Here is a 27,056-nt window from a genome sequence, read left to right as displayed (position 1 = left end):
GAGTTTCTAATATTGTCTTTATTAATTTTGAGCCATTTTCCACTCACTAATCATTTCCACGAACATGAGGAGAAATAGGCTTTGTTGTATGAACAAAACACATTAATTGAGAGTTTAAATCCTGAAAGCATATTTGGAATAACAAAAGTTCATGGAAAGGAAACAATCAGGATGAACTGTGGAATAGGAACTTGTATTTTTTTCTCTGGTTGGTATGCCTGAAGATATCCATGAACTCTGAAATAAAAAAAAAATGGATATTTCTATTTTATTTCATGTCATATTATTCTTTTACTCATCTTTTCTACCTTTATGTTTGTCAAGCCTTTAACTCCAGGTTTTCAGCCATAGATGCTCAAAATCTATGTCTTCATTATGTCCCACATTATTTCTACACATGTGCACCAGTGTAGGTGAAATTTGGTGGTCATTAAGTATCCATCTTTACTTGAGTACTAACCATTTTACTATCTAGGGTAGATTGGCAAATTCCTTAACTTTGTAATATGGGCAATTTATATAATACCTCATTTACAATCCCCCCCCAAGATATTATTATCCTTTATCAATTAAGTGAGTAGGGAAGAAGACATATGGAAGCTATCATGACTATCCAAGAAAGTGAAAAGTCCTTATTAGTCCTTTGATCAACAAATATTTGCTGATTAGTGTGTTTAGTACTGATTTATTAACTCAGATCCTTTTGTGTGATATTTACTGCCATATTCTATCATTAATATTTGTTCTTAAGAGCAGAGAGGAACGATATTCATTGAGCACCATGCCAGGTAAATCATGTTATGCATTTCAGTTACTTTTTAGTGCCAGTTAGGCAGGCCTCAAATTTCCATAGAGTCTGAAATAATACTTGTAAATCTCAGTATTTTCAAAATAATATTCTCTAAAATATTTTTATTCATGTTCTCCATAAAGTATACATAAATAATTAACATCTTTTTATCATTTTGTATGTACCATTTTTCAAACTACCATGCATGTTAGCCTGGAAGAAGATGATGAGACACTAATGTAATTGCATCACTGGTTAAATTACTTTATTTAAAAAGAACTATACTGGATGACTGGACAATTTTCTAATATATTTTCATTTTCCAAAAATTCCCCATTATGGAGTTAAATATTTGAAAATCTTAGTATAATATAAACATGCCAGTCTCCTAGGTTTCTCTTTTCTTCTCACTGTATATGCCTCTACATAGATTTATGTAATTTAAATTTTTTTACTTGTTTGGTCTAGTTTTCCAGAATGTGTACTCTTTAAAGAAGTTCAAGACTGTTTAAATCACTGTTTTATCCCCAAAGTCTAACTCAATAAATGTTTATTGAAAGAATCACTTTAAAGGAATCTTCTTACAAGGCAATAACTATAAATATTTAAACAACACCTTATTGCTAGCTTTTAAAGTAATTTCTCAACAGATTTAGTGAATGAGACAAGCCTGTTTAATAAATTATAGTATTCAACTTTAATTTTCCCATCCCTGATTTTCTGTCTTCTCCTTGGAACTTTGTGCACTGATTTTGTTTGCTTTTCTACAAACGTCAAAATTATAATAATATCTCTAAGAAAAAATAGTGAAGCAGAGTTAAGATTTGAATTATGGCATGAGCTTTACCTAACAATCCTAGGCTACAAATAATGCTTCTCCTATAATAAATTTGTGCCAGTCCTCATGTTTGGAAATTTTATAAAATTATTCATTTGCTCTTTGTATTAGTTTGCCATTGACACTATAACAAATCACCACAAAATTAGTGGCTTAAAACAATGCAAATGTATTCTCTTGCAGTTCTGGAGCTCAAGAGTCCATCTCACTGGGCTAAAGTCAAGGTGTCCTGGGGCTGCTTCCTTTTGGACAGAATCCATTCCTTACCTCTTTCAGCTTCTCGAGGCTGCCTATATTCCTGCCTCCTGTCCTCCTTTCATCTTCAAAGCTAGCCGTGCAGCATCTTGCTTCTGTCATTGCATTGTCTTCTTCTTTATGCAAATCTCCCTCTACTTTCTCTTACAAGAAACTGTGTGATTGCATTTATGGCCCTTTCAGATAATCCATGATAATCTACCCATGTCAGGACCCTTAATTTAATCACACTTGCAAAGTCTATTTTTTACAATATGAAGTAGCATTCACAGGTTAGGAGTTAGAACCTAGATATTTTGGGGGAGGGCATTGTCCAGCCTACCCTACCCTTCTCTGTTTAATTTGTATTTAATTTAAAATCTATGATGCTTTCCTAATAAAAGTGTCTTAAGTTATGTACTGAAACATTTATTTTTATTAAGCTATTCACTACTTTCTGTTTTAAAGAATTAAATAATTTTGATAAAAACATGCTAAATTATATTTTCACAGAAAATACAAATTTTAACCAAGTTGTCACCTCCAAAATCTCCTGAATCTGCTCTCTTTGTGGTGGTATTATGGAAGACTGTAGAAGGTCACTGGGTGGAGAGTTAGTTTGGTCAGTGTACTCTTCACACCCTAGAAAACAGCAATGGGAACTGGTAGGATTTATTTCATTCTATTCTGACATTTCTCCCCTTCTGCAAGCTTTCTCTTTCATTCATTCCTTTTTTTTTTTTTTTTTTTTTTTTTTATGAGAGGGAGAAAGAGAGAGAGAGCAATCAGTGAGCCAGGGGGTGGTCGGAAGGACAGGGAGAGGGAGAGAGAAAATCTTAAGCAGACTCCACACTCAGCATGGAGCCTGATGTGGGGCTCAATTTCACAAGCCAGAGATCGTGACCTGAGCAGAAATCAAGAGTCAGACGCTTAACCAACTTAGCCACACAGGCACCCCTGCAAGATTTTTTATTTATGGAAGATGGAAATGTTAAAAGCAAAAAAACATATGTTTACTCAATTTCACACTCCTGCTTGTACTGATGCATTGTTCTGAATATGCCACATCCTCTGAAATGTCTATCCCTCGCATCTGTGCTGTTCCCAGTCTCTGAAAAGCTGTCAACTCTATCCTGATAGCATTTTCTTAGCCATCAAATTTAGCCAGGAATCAGAGTCTCAGGGAAGTCTGTAAGCTCCTCCCATGTGACCTCAACACACCCAACCCTGTAGTTCTGATATCACTCATGATCCTAAATCACAGCTACTTATCCATTGGCCACTCTGCTCCTAGGCTGTGTGCTCCATAAATTTGGGAACTGTGTCCTCCAGATTGCAGTACCTACCATTCCACCCAACACAGAGTTGGTGTTCACGAAATGTGTATAAATAAAGGCTCATTCAATAATTGTGTGCTGACTAAAATGTATGTTTCATTTCCCAATGAGTTTACTAATTTCACTAACTTTTCTGACATTGCAATTTTTGACACATACACATTCCATAAAGCGTGATGCATAATAAGAAAATGGGGAATGTTTTTCATTTCTCATTATAAAAACATAAAACATAAATACTGGTATTATGAAAACATAAATATGTGATATATTTTCTCTCTTTGGGGGATGGAATATAGATCATCCACTGGCGCTTGAATTTGTGGTTCTGGCTAAATGAGCTAATCAAGATGGAACAAATATATATCAATACCTCTGAAAGCAGTGTCAGTGGGTCATACAGTTTCCCCCTAAGAACTGAGGCAGCATCTGACAAAGGAAATATATACATATATAATATTTATATTTTATATATTACATTAAATAGTATATAATATAAAATATATATGATTATTATAGAATCTCAGAATATTGAGACTGTGAGGACTATAGAAATTGTTGATTTTCTGTGGGTGTGTTACTTTTAAGATGAGGACAGGTATGCCTGTAGGTATTGATTTCCCCAAATCGGGGAGTCAAACCTGAGACTAGACTCTAGCCCTCCTATGTAATTAGCTTATTGCCATCTCTACTATGCCTTAATAAAATAGTTTAAACATAAGTTTTCAAAAGTCACTGAGTCTTCCAAAATTCTAAACCAGATACATAATTTGCATTTTTCTCCACCTCGTGGTAAGAAGCAGTGAAAAGAAAACTAGGTTAGGATCACACAACTTGGAGATATTGATAGAAGTTTTTTTTTGCTGCAGCCCCCAAACATTGCAGAATGGCACCTATAAGGCAGATGCTGCCTCTCCCAGGGATAGGGAGCTGCAGAATGAGGAAGCCACCTCTGCTCAGAACAGGAAGCTGCTGAGTTAGAAACCCGCTTGACAAATCAGGAAGTTGCCACTGTGACAGTCAGCTCCAATATCCTGCTGGGGATTGGCTCACACAAGAGCATCTGAACAGCAGTACCTAAATCATATGCGGAACCTTCACTCCATAGGAGTCTGGGAAATGGTGTTTTAGTATAAAAGAGAGGCCCGCCCTGGTTTTAATCTTTCTTGGGTGATCATGGGACAATTTAATCTCTGTAACCCCCAAGTAAGACAATGGATGTGAAAGCAGTTTGTCCTAAAGACTTGCAAAATGCCAGTTATTCGGTATTACTCCCATGCCATCTGTGCCCTCCTCGTTGTTACGACCCTCCCTCCTTTAGCCTCTGTGGTGTGCTAGTGGGATAAAATACAACAATCTTACTAGAATATCACTCGCTTATCCAATCCTTGAATATATCTGCCCATGAAAATAGTACAAAAGGGAATGGGGAATATGATATCTTTAGCTTGGACTTATTTCCATGGCTAAGTTTAGAAAAGTGTTTTAATGAGTCTTCTTGTTAGCAGGCTATAGCTTAATGCCATTTGGCTCTCCCTGAAGACTCTTCTAAAATTATTCCTGATCTTGAGACTTATTTTACTTTAAAGTAAAGCGGACATGCTCTGAGTCTTGAGGTGGTTCATTAATTGCCTGTGAGGAATGAGTGACCGAGAAAACTTGCCGGTGTCTTATAGCAAAATTTCGACCGATTCAAACCATGTTCAGAATCTAACTTGCTGGCCCGGGCAAACTGACCCTCCAGTGATCACTCCCCGTTTGCTGGTGGCTATGCTGTTTTTTTGCCTTCCAGATCTCAGATTGCTGGCTCTCTTCTCATTGGCCTTCCACTCACTCCCCACAATCTTTGCCATGACCCTCCTCAGTTATTTTTATTTCCAAGTCTAGGAAATAGAAATGTAAAGTACTTTCCTACATATGTTCTTTAAGTTCTCTTGGATAATGAGCCATCGTTATTGTGGGTGAGAAAGATGATCACTGATTCATTTTGTGGGGAAAACATGATACAAATTAATTTTCAGTATTGGCAGGTATTTGTACTTACACTTCCCTGTGCTTAAAATAATATTTCTTGCCATTTGAAAAACGAATTCAATATTATGATTGGTAAATATTGCTTATAAGAATTATGAAACTTTCTGTAAAATGTAGGCTATCTCAACTGTGACTACGTGGTGGTAATTGGAATTCTCTCTGATGGTGCTCAGACCCTGGGGCAACAACCTCTCTGGTCTTCCATGTTCATGTGTGTAAAAAGCAAGATGAGTTTCATCTCCACCATTCTAACATTCTTTGAGTGGATGAATGCTTAGCTACCCAGCTAAAAGTGATGACTCTTGCCTACCTCTCCGATCTATCGCTAAATAAGGATTTTAGGATATAGGATATAGGGCATTACTAGATTCACGTTTCTAATTTTCTCCTCCTTCTTCCACCTATCTCTTCTCCCTGTGCTAATAGAATTTAAGATGATAAAATAGACCCCCAGGGGTTGTCTTTCTTTACATGGTCAGAGCTAGAGGTGGACATGGCCATTAGGAGGTAACGGTGAAACCATCTTTGAGCCTTTCTTTACTTAAAGGAGGTAACAGGACAACCTCACAGAGCAATGTCAACAAGGAAAGTTTTCGCTCTCTTCCTTAGTCTGGTAGCTCATCATGAGCAGTTACATATTCAAATGAATCTGTCAGGGACAAGAGTCTGGTGCTTGAGTTCCTGCTCGGCCCGATGACATTGATTTGTGAGCATAATGCTCGGCTGCGGGATGTGTGACAGATAAATTTTATCAAAATTAAGGCACAATTAAACATTTCATCTTCCTAATTACTGGCTGTAGATTCAGCCTGATGACCATGTGCTGTAAGAAATCAGCGACCATTACACATTTTAATGGAGCACAGCTGTCTTACAGCTTGGTAATATTTGCACAGTGCCACAGAACTGTAATTTATGATAAAAAGAAAAAATGTGTATTGGCGCTTTTTTGCCAAAATAGATTAAGGATTCATATACTTTAATGAGATTTGGACCTAGTCTTGGATTATCGTTATAAATGATTTATGTGCGTGTTGGTGGACTCCTGTAGTTCAGAGTTGATTTGTGTTTTGGTCTACCAATATGTAATTCAATATCTATTCTTGAGCCAATACCGATCACTTTCCCCCTTTTCTTTTTCTTTTGCGTCTTGCATTTCTTTCGCCTCTCACAAAGAAGGACAGATGGGAAGGTAACAAAGCAAAAACGCGATGGCAGGAGGGGCCTTGTTGAAAGCAACTGTAGCTTCTTAAAAACTCATTGGGAGCACGAGTAGGGAAGGGTGGAGGTGCCCTGACTGCAGAAACAGGCAGCAGGTGGACCTGCTTCACCAACCCTGGCTTTGGGCGCAGCCACAAAAATCTATGGCTTACTGGGGCAGAGCAGCAGACAGGCCCCGCGAGGACCAAACCTGACTGCAGAACTGGCCTTTGCTCTTCTGAGGAGAGAAGTGACTGACCACTAAACCCTTCTCTTCTGTTTTTTCATTTGCAATGAGGGAAAAGACTCATTTTATCCTCTTTCCTGAGATTAGCTGAGAGTACTAATGAGGAAGACCATCAATTAGTTATTATTAGTTATTATTAAAAGGCAACATGACAGAGCTACCTTTCCTCACTACTACTACTATAAGGACTTCCAGGCTGTGATTTTGGCTCCACATCCTGTTAAGCACTGTTGGTATGTGTTCCTTTATTACCATCCTTACCGACAGAACACTTGAAAGTGAATGCTTGTGAATAAACTGCTGTCAACAAATGGTCACCAGTAGGGTCATGAGTAGCCCAAAAACGTATGCGGAAATTGTATACAAATTGTTAGTGCCTGGTGCATAGTTGTGAATAAATCAGGGAGCAAATGTAAAATGTTATATCTGATTAGTAATTACTACGCTGATTAAATTTGCCCAGGTAAATTAAAGCCATATCTTTAATCCTTATGTGAAAAGGATTCATATCTTTTCAGAAATATTTCTTTTCAGCAAGCACACTGTGGATGAGAGAAAAAGGCAAGATACCAGAATCTACATGAATCTGCTCAATTTAGGTGTTAACTTGCCTACTGAAAACAGAGAACATATCCTAATGAATTCAGAAGGCCTATATATATATATGTAACAGGGAAAGAAGAGCTCATCATTTTATCATCCCGATCTTCTCCAGGCTTGATTTATTTCGGCACTCATATGCTGGAATGTTTCATACTGTACCAGGTTGCATATGCTTGCACACTAATTCTCAATTGCCGTATGCAGTTTGTGACAACCATCTGCTTCGACCTCCCTTTGAGTTCTTTCTCCCACTCAGCCCAGCTGAAGTAAAAATATGGACAGAAACAACTTCTGCAGGGAAATGAAAAAGTTAATAGGAGAGTTAAAGTTATATTGTGTATCTGCCTTTTGCATGGATGTGCTCCTGCAACTTATGCTCCACTTATCAAATATTTCTGAAATGCAAAGCCTGACACTTAGCAGAAAGCTGTAAAGAATGCCATGTTTCCTCTGACAGGCTTGGCTGTGGAGGAAAGGTAATAATAAAATATGTACATCTAGTGCACATGGCGACGCTAGAGCCCCCTAGCACTGCTCCAGCAACCTAGACTTACAGTATGTAGCACCTTGTCACATACCAGAGGGCGAGGGGGGAGAAGAGGAAGAAAGAGAGAAATAAGCATATTTGAAAATGCCTGAAAAAAATCAACAACACATTTTGGAGTTTGACTTGAAAAGGAGGGTTGATATATATTTCCTAAAAATTTTTGCATTACGGTAGAGTTGAAAGAACCTCCATAACTACAGAGGTCATATCTCCTATCTTTTTACAGGGAGCATGAAAGGAGAAACAGGAAAACGTGTCTGAGAATTTTAAAAACAGACATTAAATTTGTGTATTTATATTTGAAAGATTTTTTTTTTATAAAGGAAATGCTTGGGTTATTAGAAAACATACCACGGTCATGAAAGTGACTGATTTATTGTAACTTCACCAAATCAAAGGCACTACCAATTGTATTGGATCTGATCCCATGAACTCTGAAATGTGAAAAAATTACATATTGAAAGCAGTGGAAGTTCTATATCTCCATCTAAATATGTTATATCTAATTCCACATCTACATCCATATCTATACCTCTCACCCAAATCGATCTAAGTAGTTCATACCATGTACATGTGTCTAACCACAAGAAAAAGAAAAATGACCTTGGGACCCAAGAAGAATGATGGTATGGGAAATTTCTGGGAGAGGAAGAAGGAGAGAAGTAATAAGAGGAGGATGAAAAAGGAGGAAAGAAAAGAACCTGAATATATCTAGAGAGGACTAGAGGCATGATCTGAGGTAAAACTGTTATACTAGTATTCAGAAGATCACCATCACAGTCTCTGTGTTCCAAAACCATTAATATTTCTACAGGAAAAGCATAAAGTGAGAACATGAGATGAAATTGGCAGATAAAGAAAAATAAATGTCCTGGATATAGCACTAATGAAGTTCAGATGGAATCAAATATAAAGGCTGGTGAATCATTACTAAAATGGGCAAAATACAAGTTCAGTGTGTTCTCTTAGAGTCTGGGCCACCAGATTCTGTCTAAATATAACTGATCACTTCTAAAAGCCACAAGTCCTACAAATATTTTGTTGCATTTTACCTTTTCCTTTAAACTTGATGGTGTATCAGAAGAACTTCAGTTGAATATATCAGAACCAGGTTATGGAATTGGGGTACATTACCTTACAATTATTGGAAAAAATTTAAAATCCTTTAAAGAGCTCAACAAAGAATAGTTAAAGATCAATTATGTAATGGTTTAGAGCATGGGCTTTGGAATCAGCCTGGGTTAAAATTCAGCTCAACTTTTGACTTTGCCATTTATCAGCTTATGAACTTACGCCTCAGTTTCTCTATTTGTAACATGACCAAGAAGAGCACCTGCTTTATTGTCATTAGGATAAAGTGAGAACGTATATGTGTATCACCTAGCACACTGCTGAGTACATAATAAATGCTCAATAAATGATAGTTCCTTTTATTACTGTCAAAGGTCTGGAGGGAACAGATGATAAAAGCTTCATGGGGGCTGGGAAGGAAGATGCAGGAAAGTCACCATGGACAGTTTGTGACAGACAGGGCACTGTGTTCTTTCATGGGCAGGTAGGGGCATGAGACGTCCAGTTTGGTTAATTGAGAAAATGTGATCTTTTGCCATCATATGATGTTGAAACTTAAATTTAAGGATTACACATTCCACTGATTCTTCGGCAAATACTCCATAAGGCCACAGTAAATGGTTCCACTTCTGGAAATATAATTCCTTTTCTACTGAACCAGATTACCTTATGAAGGCTAAGCTTTGCTACCTTTGGTTGATTAAGGCTTGAGGTCAGTGTGTGTGTGTGTGTGTGTGTGTGTGTGTGTACATATTACATATGTGAATACATAGGTGTATATATTTCCTAATATTAAAAAAAAAACACTTTTGTAATTCGGGTTTTCAAAGATGGTCTCTGCTTTGTTTCTCTTAGTCTCTTCCAGAAACCGAAAGACTTGATCACCCGCATTTTTATTTTCAGCTAACTGGTTTCATCTACTTTGATTTGTGTTGTGCAGCAGAATTTTGGGATGCCAGATGTCTAAAACACATAGGTTAAAAGCAGGTCAGTTTCAACACAAGACTATCATTTTACAGTTTAGTGAATATATTTACAAATTCCATAGTAACAAGCCCGTTGACACAGGCGCAGTGAAATTATTATCCTCTACAAATAATCTAGTACAAAAACGTCTTCTTCAGACCCTGTGTGCCTTTCTATCACTGATCAGAGCCCAGCACCTGACTGTAGGGCTTATGAAAGTTTGAAGTGGAGGAAGAGTTGCTGTAGCTTGGGGCTCTTGTTAATGACTACAGAATCCTCACTCTGCAGCCAAGCCTGGCAAAGTCCACAAGAAACAGCGGGGCTTAAATAGCTCACTGCTAGTCCTAGCAGGGTTCTTGTCAGTCAAATATATTCACTGCATACCTATTGTGTGCAGAGTGCATCTTTTCACTTGCCAATTCAGCACTGAGAGGTTGGTTTAGCTCTTTTTATCTTTATGACCTGCAGACTGGTAATAGCATTTCTAGCAGTGTGTTCATTTTAACAATAATTTATTCCAATAAAACAAGGTGGATGTTCCCTAGATATGGCCACCATATGCCCTGAATTTTCTGGGCTAATCTTGATTTCATGTCATTTTATTTTCATTCCAATAAAGGCAATTAGTGAAATACATAATGAAATGTGATTTCAATTTTTTATATTATTCTGAGATTTCATATAATGAATTGGCATATCAGAAAAAGATATTTTGCGAGGTTATGTTTATGGGTTTCTTTGGAAAGTGTGGTTACTGGGTAGGCCACAGCATTCCTTACGAAGGGGTTTTATTTTTACTTCTTGAACAAAAACTAGGCTATTTCAGGAAGGTGTGTCCACCTTTGGCTCCACTGAGGTCTTCCCCGTGCCTCCATCTCCCCCTTCAATGACCATTAAGGGCTGTATTCTAATACAGTCACGGATCTTACACCTATTAAGAATCGTTAGGTTTCAAGTCATAGAGACCCCAGTTTAAACTGACTTAAAAACACAGGAGGTTTATTAGGTCATACAGTCAAAAAGGCAAACTAGGGCTGGCTATAATTGAGACTTAACTTGGAAACTCGTATGATGTTGTCCAGGACTGGTTTTATCTCCCCTGTCCTCTGTATTGACTTCATTCTCAAATTCCCCACAAGGACCCTCATAGCCCTGTCACCTTCATGGTCTCAAAATGGCCTCAGCACTTCCAGACTTTACATCTTCACCCCTCACTGACAAGGAAAAGGAAGGTTTCTTGTGGTAGCCTCCATGGAAGAGAAATACTTTTTGTTACCAGAAGCCCTAGGAAACATTTCCATTGCTTCACTGATTCTGCTTATGTTCTGTGCCTTGTCACTAACCAGTTACTTGGTTGGAGGGATGGTATCCACCAGTGGGTTTAAGCCAATCAAGTGCCACTTTAAAATTTGGGGTGAAGTCAATCATATCTGTGCCATGCTATGTGATTAAAAACGGTTCTTCTGAAGCAAAATTTGGGTTTTGTTACTAAGATAGGGAAGGATGCTGGAAAGAATAAAATATCAAATGTCTACTACAGGTCTCTGTGTTTGTGCATACCATCAAAATACAATTTCCTAGGGTAAAAGAGCATGCAATGCAAAGCAGTCAAATCATGTTATCTGTACACGTTGAGTGTTCAGTCAGACTCACCAGCTGAATTTTTTTTTTTCTGAAGACCAGGCACATAGTTCATAAGATGAAATTTCATGCCTGAGACAGAGCTATCCAGAGATGCTCAGGTTCACTCACATGTAGTCAAAATTACAGATGTCAAATCAAGAAATTCAAATCAATCAAGTGGGCATAATAAAGAAGCATAATAGTATCAGCATTTCTTTTAAGAAGCACAGGAAATATGAGGACTCCAGAGGTCCTCGGATCCCCAGACAAAGAGAAGCGTTCTAGGATTATGAAGCTAAGATGAAATCCTTCATATGGTATCTTCCAAACTTGCTCCACTATAAGTATTACCTGGGGGAACATCTTTAAAACACAGAAACTGGATTTCCACCCCAAACTTTATGAGTTGGCAGCTCCAGGGGAAGGGCCTAATATCTGTATTTTCAAAAATAATCAAATTGGGGAAACAATCAACTTACTCCACATCTCCTATTTGTCCACTGTGAAAGTCAGATAAATTTATATTGAAAGGGAGGAGGGGGGACACCCCTTGAAATTGCCTCATTTATTCATTCAGCAAATGTTTATTTTCCGTTTATTCTGTCCTAGATACCATGCTTCTAGGCAGTAAATATACAGAGAAGAATAGTCAGATAAAGCCTCTGGATTCATGGGATTTATGGTGTTTAGGGAATATGATTAATAAATAAGAAAATACATAGATAGATGACTACTACAAAGGAGAATTATAGGCTGCTAGAGGAGTGATTAGGAGACCTCTTGTCATCGGGAGATCCTTAACCACTTATTCACTAGTCCACGTATGTGATATAATTGAGTCTCCAGTCATATGTGACAAACATTAGGACAAGTCCAAGATAGACCACACCCCAATGGAGCATGACTAGGGAAGCAAACTGGCCTACATCGTTTTAAGAACATCATTGAAAGAAATATTGGGGAAACGCCCACGGCTGGTGTTTATTCTATCTTCATACATCTTCCTAGTGTTTATTCAGGCAGAGCTGAACCTATTTCTTGATTTCAAAAACCAAATCCCTAGAACCAAAGGGATTGCTGATTTTACTATCTTCAGCATTTATAAGGGCGAATATCAAGATCGTGCATGTAGATATAAATGCTGGTACTGTGTGTTTGAAACAGGCCTTGCGATTTGGTCAACTTAATCAAATAGGTCAAACTTGTCTATGTTGTTTCTCTCACATAAAATATGAATATCATAAAAGATTAAATCAGAAGATGTTTTGTCTCTTGCATTCACAAGAATAGATGACTTTCTATTCTATTTCTTTTCTATTATTACCTTTTTAGGGTAGTGATTCACTAATGTGTGAAATAGTGCTATTACGATGCTTCTTTTGTAAATGAGAATTATTGTTGGGATACATCACACATTTTTATTTTAAATACCAAAGTCCCAGGGGCTCCTGGGTGGCTCAGTGGTTGAGCATCTACCTTTGGCTCAGGTCATGATCCCGGGGTCCTGGGATCAAGTTCTGGATCAAGCTCCCCAAAAGAAGCCTGCTTCCCCTCTGCCTATGTCTCTGCCTCTCTCTGTGTCCCTCATGAATAAATAAATAAAATCTTAAAAAAAAAAAAAAAAGAAGTCCTGAAACTTGTTGATTCAAATAACAGAGTAGAAATGAACATTTTGAGTTTCTGAATATACTTTCAGCTCGGAAGTCGGTATAGAAACTGGAATCCTATTAATTCTACTAAATTGAGATTAATATATTGTCTAATAAAAATGCTATGCGTAAGGCAAAGGAATAAAAGTATTGGGTAATTATGATACAAAGATGAACATCTCTCAGGTTTTAATTTTGAATTAAAATTCTGTAGTCCAATATAGAAAGATTCTCACCTTACACCCAAGATTTCAAGATAGTGTCACCCTTGTTGTAAACCGGCTTCTTGTTTTCCTCCAAAGTAGTTAATTATGCAACATAATGTATCTTTTAACTCAGACAGGACTTTTAAAAAGTATCAAATTATAAAATGCTGCTGTGAGATTGAATTCACTGGTCAATATACCTATGATTTCCCCTGTCTTGAAAATATAACTCAAGATCCCTGTTCATTATAAAATTCTTGTTACTAGACTGATTTTGTGTCTTTGGAGAGAAAGCCCAATGGCCATTAAACTAACTCTTTACACACAATTAGTTGCTTGTTTTTTTTGTAAGTTTTGAGTTCTGCCTCAGTTGTGAAACGGAAATATCTTCAGGAAAATTAAAAATTCAATCAACAAATCAATATTTTAATTTTACAGTATAGGCATTTGAAAGTGCTGAGACTGCTGGGGCTTTTGTTGATGATGCTGTTGTTGTTGCTATTGGTTTGGTTGATTTATTTGGTTTTCTTCCAGATGTTTAACAGCATAAAGATATAGCCATAAAAAATCCATTCCTAAGTAAATGAACATGCTTCTCTTCCTTATTGTATAGAGCAGATACAGATGACTATAATCAGTATACTTGCTGGCAATTACATAACGATCTTTTGTCTGAGTAATATATGGCTCAGAGGCTACAGTATCAGCACAATAGGGTGCAATGCTTGAGGGAAATCCTTGGGAAAAAAGTCAAAAGCAGGAAAACAAAACAATTGTCTACTTATGAGTACTGGCTATTTTGAGGGTTCAGATGGTGTGCTATTTATTGGTCAGGCAGGAGGGATAGACAATGAGCAAAAGAAAACATAATTACAGAATGGAGAGAGGAAGGGACCTGACAACATCATTTGCTTTACTAGATCCAGCCATGCTGCATACAACTTCAGACTTTCCACATTTATGAGCCAATACATTTCTTTTTTAAAACTTATGTTACGTTGTACTTGGTTTCTGGCAATTGCAGGCAAAGTCCCAACTAATATATCAGGTGTTGAAAAAATATGGTGCAGAGTTCTGTTCATGGTTATGAGAGAATGAAAATAGAGCACGATGTTCTTTATTATATGTTCATGATCTTTATTAGCAAATATTGTAAGTTTTGATAAAATGCTATTTTCTTATAAATTGAAAGCTACTCAGAAAGTGGGTTAGAGCTGATAACAGTTTTATTGAAGGCAAAATAACAAACTAAGATAATGTTTTCATGCTTTTAATAATTACTTTTGTAATTAGATGATACAGGAGGCTCTGCCAAAACAAATTCTATAAACCCTTTCTAGAAGAAAAGGACAAATCAGTCTAGGATGTATTATGGTGGTTTATTGTGTTTAAGAATTTTTTTTAAAGATTATTTATTTATTTATTCATGAGAGACACACAGAGAGAGAGAGAGGTAGAGAAAGAAGCAGGCTCCATGCAGGGAGCTGGATGTGGGACTCGATCCCTGGTCTCCAGGATCAGGCCCTGGGCTGAAGGCAGCGCTAAACCATAGAGCCACCTGGGCTGCCCATTTATTGTGTTTAATAGAGTCAACCTGATGTTCCAAACCATCTGCCTCTCTAACACAGGTGACCATAAGTTCAGTAAGTTATGTTTACTAACACATAGAACTGTATGTCATACATCTGGGGAATGTTGTTATTAAAAAAAGGAAATTCAAAAATTTTGAGCACTAAACTATACGTAAAATTATTGAATAATCCTAGATAACTGAGGCCTTGTAGAAAGGTGACAGATTTTAATGATTCTTAAGCAAGAAAAAGACACTCAGAATGTAAGAAGGATTGTAGAATCCCTGGAGTTTTTAAAGACACGTTTTCTTCTGGTTTAGTGTCTGTTGCATACTTGAAGTAAATACATTCAAAATTTTAGTCTGGTGTTTCCTGACACCTGTCTTATTGAATGAAAGTTTGTATTTTAAAAAGGGTGGGAGGTGCGCCTGGGTGGCTCAGTCAGTTTAGTGTCTGACTCTTGATTTCAGCTCAGGTCATGGTCTCAGTGTCCTGAGATCGAACCCTGTGTGGGGCTCCACACTCAGCAGGGAAGTTTGCGTCAGGATTCTCTCTCCCTCTCTCTCTGCCCCTCCATCTGCTCATGCATTCTCTCTCTCAAATGAATAAGTTAATTTTTTAAAAGTAAGTTTATACCTCATTTAAATGTTTATTATAAATGACTTATACTACTTTGGATACTGGATAAATGGATTTTGTTTTCAAAGCCAACTTCACCTCTAAACCTTCATTTCTAAACCATCACCACCAAAGGTTAATCCCTGGCATCAAAGATAAAATAAAAGGTGCTCCGATGTTTGAGTATGATAGAGAGTCACCTATGAAATCCAGAACTCAGTCTTTGGATAATTTCTTCTTACCTGATAAGCATGTGTTGCTGCAGGAGTCTGCATGTTCTTTTTTACCCTTTTCTTCTGATTTTTTTTCTTTTTCTTTTTACATGCCAGTGTAATTAACATTCAGTGTTCTATAAGTTTCAGGTGTATAATATAGTGATTCGGCAATTCTATACATTACTCAGGGCTCATCACAATAAGTCTACTCTCAACCCTCTTCACCTCTTTCACCCATCCCTCTGCCCACCTCCCTTCTGGTGACCATCAGTTGGTTCTCTACAGGTTAAGTCTGATTTTTGTTCATCTCTTTGTTCATTGGTTTTGTTTCTAAGTTCCACATATGAGTGAAATCCTATTCGTCTTTCTCTTATTTCACTTAGCTATTAGCCTTTAGACCCATCCATGTTGTTGAAAACGGCAAGATTTCATTCTTTTTATGGCTGAATAATATTCCATTGTATATACATATCATATCTTTATCCATTCATCTATAAATGGTTACTTAGGTTGCTTCCATAATTTTGGCTATTGTAAATAATGCTGCAGTAAGCATAGGGATGCATATATCCCTTTGAATTAGTGTTTTTGTATTCTTTGAGTAAATATCCAGTAGTAGAATTACTGGATCATATGGTAGTTTATTTTTAATTTTTTGAAGAACATCCATATGGTTTTCCACAGTGACTATACAAGTTTGCATTCCCACGAACAGGGCACAAGAGTTCCTTTTTCTCTACATCTTTACCAATACTTGTTGTTTCTTGTGTTTTTGATTTTAACCTTTCTGACATGTGTGAGAGGATATCTCATGATTTTAACTTGCATTTCCCTGATGATAAGTAATGTTGAGTGTCTTTTCATGTGTTTGTTGGTCATCTGGATGTCTTCTTTGGAGATATGTCTGTTCATGTCTTCTGCCCAATCAAGAAAAATTGGGTGGCTTTTTTTTTTTTTTTGGTGTTGAGTTGTATAAATTCCATATATATATATATATGTATTTTTTTTGACAGGGGGTGCATTTGCTTCATCACTTATGTTGCATATTCAAACAAATACAATAAACCCTGTTCTAAAAATGTAAGGCCTCTCTGCAAGTTCTGTATTATTTTAGAATTCCTATTGGCTAATAAAAGTGGCTTTCCACTACAGAACTGGGACTATCTAGAAATAGCACGGTGAATTTTTTGCACGCAGGATATTATGTCTTATGTCATGGCACAATTGAACAGTCTGAAATCAAATGTTCATATGTGAACAATGATTATAACTATTGTTACATTTGCATTAATGCAATTGTATGTTACTTTAATGTTATAATCAGTAATAAATGCAAATCATTGTTACATTAATCAGCTTATCCACATATGTACAGTTGGCTCCCCAAACATTAACTATATAAAACTTAAAGGAATAACAGTATCTAGCTGCATATATGTTCCATTTCTTCAAAGAGAGACTTGGCATTTTCAGTCTTCCTTCCCTAAGTCACATAGCTAGTTGCAAAGGCCAATGTTATACAATGCTGAAGACCATGGACAGATACTGTTCATATGACACTGAATTCAGTCATCCTGATCCCCATCATAACACCTGTGCATATCTGTCAATGCCTGCAAGAGGATGCATCCCTGGATGAAGTCATCAAATCTGATCTGCTCCCATACTTGTCTGTCCAACTTTCAAATGAGAATGTCATGAGACCGGTCAGAGAGCCAGTACCCTGAGAGTGCTTGCTTGAGCTCGTTCTTGTTAATCATCTCAGAATTGCCCCTGTCATAGGTGTGAAAGATGTTCTGCAGTCTGTGATGGACTTCCAGATGCCATTGGACTTGCTGAAGTTCATGCCAGCCTTGTTCTCTCGGTCAAACATAGGATTGACCTGAGAGGCACTGGATTAAATGGAGCCCAGGTATTTGCCTATATATGCAGATATCTTCTTCCATTCAGTAGATGGTCTTCTGTTTTGTTGCTTGTTTCCTTTGCTGTGCAGAAGCATTTTATTTTGATGTAGTCCCAATAGCTTATTTTTGCTTTTGTTTTCCTTGCCTTAGGAGACATATCTAGAAAAATGTTGCCACTGACAATGTCAGTGAAGTTACTGTTTGTGCTCTCTTCTAGGATTTTTATGGTTTCAGGTCTCACTTTTAAGTCCTTAATCCATTGAGTTTAGGGTGTAAGAAAGTGGTGAGGTTTCTGTGTGTAGCTGTCCAGTTTTCCCAGCACCATTTGTTAAGAAGATTGTCTTCTTGCCATTGATATTCTTGCCTCCTTTGTTGAAGATTGACCATATAATAGTGGACTTATTTCTGGGCTCTCTATTCTGTTCCATTGATCTATGTCTACTTCGTGCCGGTACATACTATTTTGATTACTGCAGCTTTGAAGTATATCTTGAAATCTGGGATTGTGAAACCTCCAGTTTTGTTCTTCTTTTTCAAGATTGCTTTGGCTCTTTGGGGTCTTTGTGGTTCTATACAAATTTTAGGATTATTTGTTCTAGTTCTGTGAAAACTGCTATTGGTATTTTGATAGAGATTGTATTAAATCTGTGGATTTCTTTGGGTAGTAGGGACATTTTAAACAGTATTTGTTCTCCCAATCCATGAGCATGGAATATCTTTTCATTTGTGTCATCTTCAATATCTCTCATTAATATTTTATAGTTTTCAAAATACAGGTCTTTCATCTCCTTGGTTAAGTTTATTCCTAGGTGTTTTTAGTGTAATTGTAAATGGGATTATTTTCTTAATTTGTCTTTCTCCTACTTTATTATTAGTGTATAGGAATGCACTGGATTTGGGGTGCCTGAGTGGTTCAGTCAGTCAAGTGTTCAACTCTTAGTTTTGGCTTAGGTCATGATCCAGGTTGCGAGATCAAGCCTCCTGTCGGGCTCCATGCTCAGTGCAGAGTTTGCTCTGAGAAATTCTTACCATCTCCCTCTCCTTCCCCCTTTGCTCCTCAACCCACTAGTGGTGTCTTTCTAAAATAAATAAATAGATAAAATCTTTTTTAAAAATGCAATGGAGGGGCACCTGGGTGGCTCAGTCAGTTAAGTGTCTGCCTTCGGCTCAGGTTATGATCCCAGAGATCAGTTCTACCAGTTTTTTTTGGTGGAATATTTAGGGTTTTTTTTCTATATATAATATCATGTCATCTGCAAATAGTGAAAGTTTTACTTCCTCCTTACCAATTAGGATAACTTCCTCCTTACCAGTTAAGATGACTTTTATTTCTTTCTTATGTGATTTCTGTGGATAGAACTTCTAGTACTATGTTAACAGTGGTGAAAGAGGACATATTTTTCTTGTTCCTGATCTCCCTTATACTTGATCTATTCCCTTTGGTTTATTTTCCTTTTTTAAAATCTTTTCTCTGCTTCTTATATTTCCATGTTCTTAGTTTCTTCTTTCTTACTGGTGTTGTTCTTACTCATAGCTAATAAAAGACTCCACCAATTTTTTTAAAAAGATTTTATTTATTCATTTATGAAAGACACAGAGAAAGAGAGGCAGAGACATGGGCAGAGGGAGAAGCAGGCTCCCTCTTAGTCCCTGTCATAGGTGTGACTCCCTAAGCAGGGAGCCTGATGTGGTACTTGATCCTAGGACCCCAGGATCATGACCTGAGCCAAAGGCAGAAGCTCAACCACTGAGCCTCCCAGGTGCCCTAAGACCCCACCAATTTTTATCAATTTTTATTTTATTAATCTGTTTGTTTATTATGATCCTGGCACTTAGTATAATTTGTATGATTATGATTATTATTAAAGTATCTGGTTAAATTTGACCATGTAGTGGTTATTGAAGTTAACAATTATTTGGAGAATTAGTATGAAGCATATGACGATGATGGCTTTTTCCATTGAGAGTGTTATGGGTGGAACTGTGTCTGCCAAAATTTCACATGCTGAAATTCTAACCCCCAGCCTCAGAATAGGAACTTATTTGGAAATAGTGTTATTGCAGATGGAATTAGTTAAGATGAGGTCATACCAGAATAGGGTGGGTCCTAATACAATGTGACTGATGCCCTTATAAAAAGGGGAAATTTAGGGATCCCTGGGTGGCGCAGCGGTTTGGCGCCTGCCTTTGGCCCAGGGTGCAATTCTGGAGACCCGGGATCGAATCCCATGTCGGGCTCCCGGTGCATGGAGCCTGCTTCTCCCTCTGCCTGTGTCTCTGCCTCTCTCTCTCTCTGTGACTATCATAAATAAATAAAAATTAAAAAAAAAGGGGGGGAAATTTAGATGCAGATATGGACAGGGGGAGAATGTCATGTCATGACATCGGAGTTATTTCATTTTATGCTTTTATTTTTTAGATTTTATTTATTTACTCACGAGAGACAAACAGAGAGAGGCAGAGGGAGCAGCAGGCTCCCTGCAGGGACCCTGATGTGGGACTCGATCCCAGGACCCCAGAATCATGACCGAAGCTGAAGGCAGATGTTCAACCACTGAGCCAGGTAGGTGTCCTTGATTGGAGTTATATCACAAGCAAGGAAGTATCAGAAGCTAGGAGAGAGGCCTTTACTAGAACTTTCAGAGAGAGCATGACCCCTCTAGCACCTTGATCTCAGAAGTTCAGCTTCCCAAGCTGTGACACAATAAGTTTCTATTGTTTAAGTCACCAAATTTGTGGTTCTTTGTAATGGCAGCTTCAGGAAACTGACACAGAAGGTGTGCTTTGCATGCACTTTGAGTAGGGATAAAGAAATCCATGCCTTTGACTGGTGAGTATACCTTGTGCTTAGGAGTTTATCTTTTTAGGGTCACTTAGAATCTCTCTTGTCCTCCTCAGCAACCTAGTTGATGTAGATAGTTCCTGTCTTAGCACTCAAAAATAATAGAGTTCAAGGGCAAAAGAACACATCTATGGGATGATCCTTCAACTCTAGATTTAGCACTGATTTTTTGATCCATCACATATTATGTATTTGTGTTTACTATCTCAGGATATTAGTATCTCTTTACCGTGCACTACTCAGTCCGAGTTAAAATATGCTTTCAAGAGGATGCCTGGATACATTTATAGTTTAATGAGCCAAATAGCTCAGTATTCTAAAGATAGGTCAACTGAAAGAAGAGTTCAATACAGTCTTTCCAGCCAATTAAATATTTTTGAAAATAGCTCTTTAGTTAGGCAGTTAAACCTAAATTTTCAGAGAGAGAGTGGGTAAGCTTAAAAGCAGACTAATAAAGGAAATAAACTATTAATTATAATTAAAGACTTTATTGATTGAAACTTGACTACATTGTTAACCAACTTAATTTAATTCTAGATTTTATCCTGGCTTGAGCAGAATGTTTTTTCAAATTGTTCTGACTTTCCCAGGCCATCAAGCTAATTTCTAGACTGCTTTTTTTCTACCAGACATGCATCATCCATATTCAATCATCAGTGTTTATTTGTAAAATTCTTAATACCAGATCTTGAATTAAAAGCAGAAATAATAGTGATAATTTATATCTATAGGATGCTTTACAGTGAATAAGGCACTTTATATAACAGAGGCTTTCCTAAACTGTTTTCATATATACAGTCTACTAGGTGAAGAAAACTTTTTGTTTATTTCTGGGCACATTGAGTGCCAGGAACTAGTAGGCCCTTTGTCAATGACCTGGTCACCTTTGGGCCCCACAGTGAAGCAATTTGTATGAAGTTCTATTTGTCCTCAAAACTGTTTAAGTGAGGAGTACTTGTTACTGTAATTGTGTGATTTAAATAAATAGTATGTAAACCAGTGACATAGGAGTGCAAAAAAAGAAGATTGTATCTATAAAATCTAAATTAATACTTCAGAAGACCAAAAAAGACAAATCACATAAAAAATCAATTTGAAATTGATCATGGGACAGACATCATAAAAAATTTGAAACAAATCTGGAAGAATGCTACCCAGTTGCTTTCCAAATGCTCTAAATTAGTACATTAATTTTAAAGAAACCCAGTAAAGGGGTGCCTAGGTGGTTCAGTTGGTTGAGCATCCGACTCTTGATTTTGGCTCAGGCCATGATCTCAGAGTTGTGGGATCCGGCCCCTATGTTGGGATCCGTGCTCAGTGGGGAATCTGCTTGGGTTTCTCTCTGTCCCTCTCCCTCTCCTGATGTTCCTCCTCCTGCTCATGCTCCCTCTCTCTTGCTCTCTCCCTCTCAAATAAATAAATCTCAAACAAAAAAACAAAGGCACACACTAGAAATCATAGACAATACACTTAATGAATGATTGACAGAGGAAAGAAAACTCATCTTGAATTACAAAGCCATGTTGTGGTTGGTAGAATAATCTTGCCATCCCTATCTTCAAAGATACCCACATTCTAATCCTCAGACCCCATGAGTATGTGACCTCCATGTGGCCAAGGGGCCTTGCAGTTGTGATTAAAATAAGGATCTTGAGATGGAGACATTATCTTGGTTTATCCTGTTGGATCCAATGTAATCCCAATGGTCCTTCTAAGTGAAAGAAAGGTAGTAGAGTCACAGTGAGAGAAGGATATGTAATGAGAGAAACAGAGAGGGTGATGCTGACTTTGAAGATGATAAGGAACCCTGAGCTAAGGAATGTGGGGGAAGTCTAAAAGCTGGAGAAGGCAAGGAACAGATTCTCTCCTGGAGCTTCTGTAAGAGGCTGCCCTGCAGCCCTGGAGTCTTAAAGAGAGTGTTAAGCCCAGTGAAATCCATTGCTTGCTTTTAGCCCAGTGAAATCCATTTTGGACTTCTGACCTCCAGAAATATAAGATAATTTTGTATCATTTTAAGCCACTGTGCTTGTGATAACTTGTTATAGCCGCAAAAATAAATTAATTCACATATTTTAAAAGTTTGTTTATACACATATGGAGGATAAGTGTATATTCATGATTAAAATGAAAATAAAATTATTGTAGTATGTATGTATCATTTTTTAACAATTTTGAATTTACCTAACTTTTAATTAATTGGCTACAGGCTCCAATTTTTTGGAAGAGAGGAATTTATTCTATGTGGTATCTCATTTTATCCACAGGACAGGACACAATGAAACAGGAATTTCATGAAGTCCACATCACAACTGCATTCAAAGTTATTGTTTTGTCTCTGGCTCTGGCTTTATGATTGAGGTGAAGGAAGTCATTTCATTTCCTTCTTATTTTCATTTATGAAAACTGGGGGTTTGGACTTTTACACTCTAACAATGTATGATTTAAAAATTTTCATCAAATAATCTCGCTTATCTTCTCTCACCTGTTTAATTTGTAGCTGAAACCCTTGGGTTTATCTGTGCTTTAGCTCTGATTTAACTTGAAATTAAAGTCCGTGTGCTTCACAGCTGCTGGCTGCCCTTAACCAGGGACTTACGACTGCAATGTTTGAAGAACACTGGAGTCAAGAGACCAGGATTTCAGATCTGATTGACACTAACTAGCTGGGTGTCCTTTGACAAATCTTTTAATCTTTCTGGGCCTTAGTTTTCTCATTTATAAATTATGAAGTTGGAATCAATAATTTTTAGGGTTCTTTCTACCTTTATAATTCTATGACTCCATAATTTTAATTCCAGGAAAATTCAGCACTAAGGAATGTGGAACTTCGTTTCAAGGTGGGAAGAAAGATGGGGTGGGTTACAGGATATCTATGCATGTTCCTGTATATTCCTATGTGTATCTTTTCCAAGAAGTTGAAAATATTAAGTCCTATAATTTACCTAGTAAATCATACAAGCCTAAAAACTACAATTTAGGTGTTTAGACACAAATGCCTTTTTATTTGGACAACCTTGTCTCAGCCATGGATCTAGCTCATTCAGCAAGACACAGAAAGTTTCCATTCTGTTATGGACATTGAACTGAGTACTAGAAAATCTCCAGAATCTCACACAGGAGGAATCAGACTTGAAGACAGATCAATTATAATATCACCTGGTAAGTGCTGTGACGGGGGTAGAACAAAATGCAGAATGTGGGCAAGGGAAGAAGTAGTCAACCTTGTCTGTAGTAGTAACGAAGGCTTTTGAATTTTTTAGAGTACAAGCTTTTAGACTCATGAGATGCATCCTGAACATTCTAAAAAGCAAGTTTGGGGGCTTGGGGGGTTATTTCAGGCACAGAAAATGGCCTGTTCCAAATGCAGGGTGTGAAAGGCATGTTCCATATTTGGAACAAGGTGAAAATTTCATCATGTTTAAATATGGAGCAAGTGTGATAAAGGACTAGACAATTACATGGAGGATAAGACAGAAAAAAAGTACAGGCCATTTTATACCAAGCTAGAGGCAACAAGGAATCAACAAGTGTCTTCATGGAGAGATGACATGATCAGGTATTAGTTTTAAAGGATTAATTCTAATAGATATTGGGAATGTGTAGACTGAGTGTGGGAGGTTTTATAGAAGGAAAGGGCAGAGGAAGTTTCAAGAGATAGTAGACATTGAATTAAAGCAGTGGCATCTAGCAGCCATTTCTGAAAAAGAATCCATTGGCTTTTATAAATGAGTATTCTTTCCCAAAGCATTGCCCTCTACCCCAGCAGGGGCTTCCAGGTCACAGACCAAGTCTTGGTTTATTCTCCAGAGCAATCATGAAAGATATTTTAACAATACAGAGCTCTTGACCGCCAACAGAGATAGCACAAAACACGTCATATTTTAAAAACACATGTAAACAGAATTTACAAGGATCAATGGATTATAAAGTGGTTTCTTATCCCCTCTCCAGGCTATGAATACATTGTGAAATCTAGGGCAGTTAAACACTGTATTTAAATTCGGATGTGATATTTACATATGTTACTTATTCTTTTTATAAAGATCTGCCCTAGTGAAATTTAATCAGCCTTTGCAAGTTTATATACTGTGCCTGTTAGAAGAATAGTTTAAATGAAATTGTTGTTTTAACCTGACCAAATTATCCAACTAACCTTACCAGCAGTGGGATGTATTAGAACCAGGTTTCACTACAAGTGACAGAAAGTTCAAATAACAATGTCTTAAAAAGGATGGAAGTTTGTCTCATGGATAAATAAACAATATGTAGCATGGAGCTAGGAGTAGGTACAACAGTCATCAGAAACTGAGGCTCTTTCCATCTTGTGGCTCTGCCATCCTTAGTCCATGATGTCTACCACATGGATTCAAGACTGCTGCTAGAGCTCTAAGAATCATTTTTTACATTGCCAGTAGGAAAGAGGAAAACATGGAGACAGTTGGACCTTTTTAGGGACTTCTCAGATTTCATGCATGACACTCCTGCTTCCATATCATTAGAATATATTTACATAGCAGCAAGGTAGCTGAAAAATAGAATCATTATTCCAGATTCCAGTATTCTGACTAATAATTGGAGTATCTATAACTAAGGAAGATGAGTCTATAAGTAAGGATGGAATACATATTTAATACAAATATATACTAAATGATAACTAAACTGGCAGTCTCTGCTGGAAGGGGACACAGGACTAAGTGTGAAAATAATAGTAGTCCAAATGATCTTTTCGTGACCAGTTCCATAATTAACAAAAAAAAAAAAGCCTCTTGGTAGTTTGGATATAGACTGCCTAGGAGATACATCATCTGGGAGAGTGGCAACTGAATGGTTTAGCTGTTCCAAGATTCTTTTCTTGCTTATATATATATATATTTTTTGAGATAACAACGAGAAAGGTTGGTATGGCAGTTTGTCTCCAAGATGGCTGCCACAACTTCCTTAACTTCTGTCCATACCAATGGAAAACCCTTAAATTATTTATTTTCTTTGGGGAAAAAAGAGGATTGGTGATATATTCTTCTGGTGTTTAATATTTTATATCATTACATCACCCAACACCCTTGCCAACACTCACTCACCAACTACTACCCTGCACAGCACCCTTCCTTCCTCTTTCCAGGCTGATGAACATCATGCCCTGATGGTATTCCAGCTTCAAAGGGCAGCTGCTGTTCCAACACTTCATACTCTATTTACTCCCTAGGGAAAAGCCACGGACATCTTATAAATTAATAAAAAATTCTGGATAAAGAAGTACTTATGTTTGATTGGTCATCTCTCTCTCTTAGGTCACATGGGAGCTTGTGCCTGTCCTTATGCCCACCAGAAAGATGTTCCTGGCTCAAAGCAGAGACTGAGGAGGCTAGTTATGGGACATGACTTCAGAGTGTTAGAGCCACATAGTACCCTTAAATAGTTTCTCATGAGGTAAGGGGTGGAGGGGTCACTTTCCTGCTTGAACATAACCCTGGGACATACGTAACCCTTTAGATTAATTAGGTAGATGCTATTAGAATTTTAAAGTGGGGAAGAAAAAAAAAAGAGAATGGTAGTTGTGGCAGTTTGTCTTCCAGATGGCTGCAGCCATCGTTCCTTTTCTTTCTGTGGGAGTAAACCATCCCTTCATTGAGGGGTAGAGCTTTTTCCTCCCTCCCTTTCGAATCTGGGCTGGACTCTAAGAGACCTGCTTGACCTATGTTTGAAGCCTTGCAGGTTACACCTGGGCCTTTGGAATGCTTACTTTTGAAAGGCTCATTTGGGGGAGACCAGCTGCTCTGTGAGGAGTGTGACCTCCTGTGGCCACCATGCCATGAAAAGTCCAAGCTATGCACAAGGGTCCTGCGGGGTGGGGGTGGGGGGGCGGGATACTCTGTGTGGGAAATGAAGGGCCATGTGCCTGAGAAAGCCTTCTTAGAAATGGATCCTCCAGACCACTCACCCCAGCTGAGGCCACATGGATCAAGATGAACCATCCAGCCACAGCCATCTCACATTCCTGACCCACAAAACTGTGAGTAAAATAAAAGAAGTGTCTTAATCCCTTAAATTAATCCTTAAATCTCTTAAAACCCTAAATAGCATAAATAGGTAACTGAAAAATTAAAGAAATAATATAATACAGGGAAATTTGAAGAGAAAATGAGTAAGAGGTAAAATAAGGTTGAAGGATTCAAAATGGTGTGAAAACCATAAAAGTCTTTGATGAAGCTGAATTTCAAAGAAACAAAAATGCCAGGTGATGGGGAGCCAGATCCATAAAGCCAAAGTAGAACTATCTAAGAGAAAAGTAAGTTAACATAAGGAAAGACACTCCCAAAAGGAAAACAAGAATCTCAGGGAAAGGGAGAATTTGACTTGCATTGCACATAATCTGGTCATACTCACCCCAGAAGAACTGTGTAAAAACCAAAACTGTGTAATGTGAAAAGGAATCTAGGAGAAAGAAAAATCTCGTTGATGTTAGCATTCACATTCTAGAAGTAATGTCTATATATTGAAGGGGTATATGGGCTAGAAGTTGGTGGTTTATAAGTGGAGGAGACATAATTCTTGCCCCCAGGG

General features: G+C 37.5%; 1 long non-coding RNA gene and 1 pseudogene across 1 annotated transcript; both read right to left on the bottom strand.

Annotated features, from left to right (window-relative positions):
* On the bottom strand, positions 1 to 27,056 carry LOC111093165. The gene is made up of 3 exons (XR_005380860.1): positions 26,880 to 27,056; positions 25,574 to 25,694; positions 1 to 237 (listed from the first exon to the last, which is right to left on the bottom strand). It is a non-coding gene; the product is annotated as an uncharacterized LOC111093165 (long non-coding RNA).
* LOC102154202 lies at positions 17,265 to 17,622 on the bottom strand (annotated as a pseudogene).

This window comes from Canis lupus, chromosome 29 (genome assembly GCF_011100685.1).
Source record: "Canis lupus familiaris isolate Mischka breed German Shepherd chromosome 29, alternate assembly UU_Cfam_GSD_1.0, whole genome shotgun sequence".
NCBI classification, from domain to species: domain Eukaryota; kingdom Metazoa; phylum Chordata; class Mammalia; order Carnivora; family Canidae; genus Canis; species Canis lupus.
This window is presented reverse-complemented; position numbering and strand designations above follow the sequence as displayed.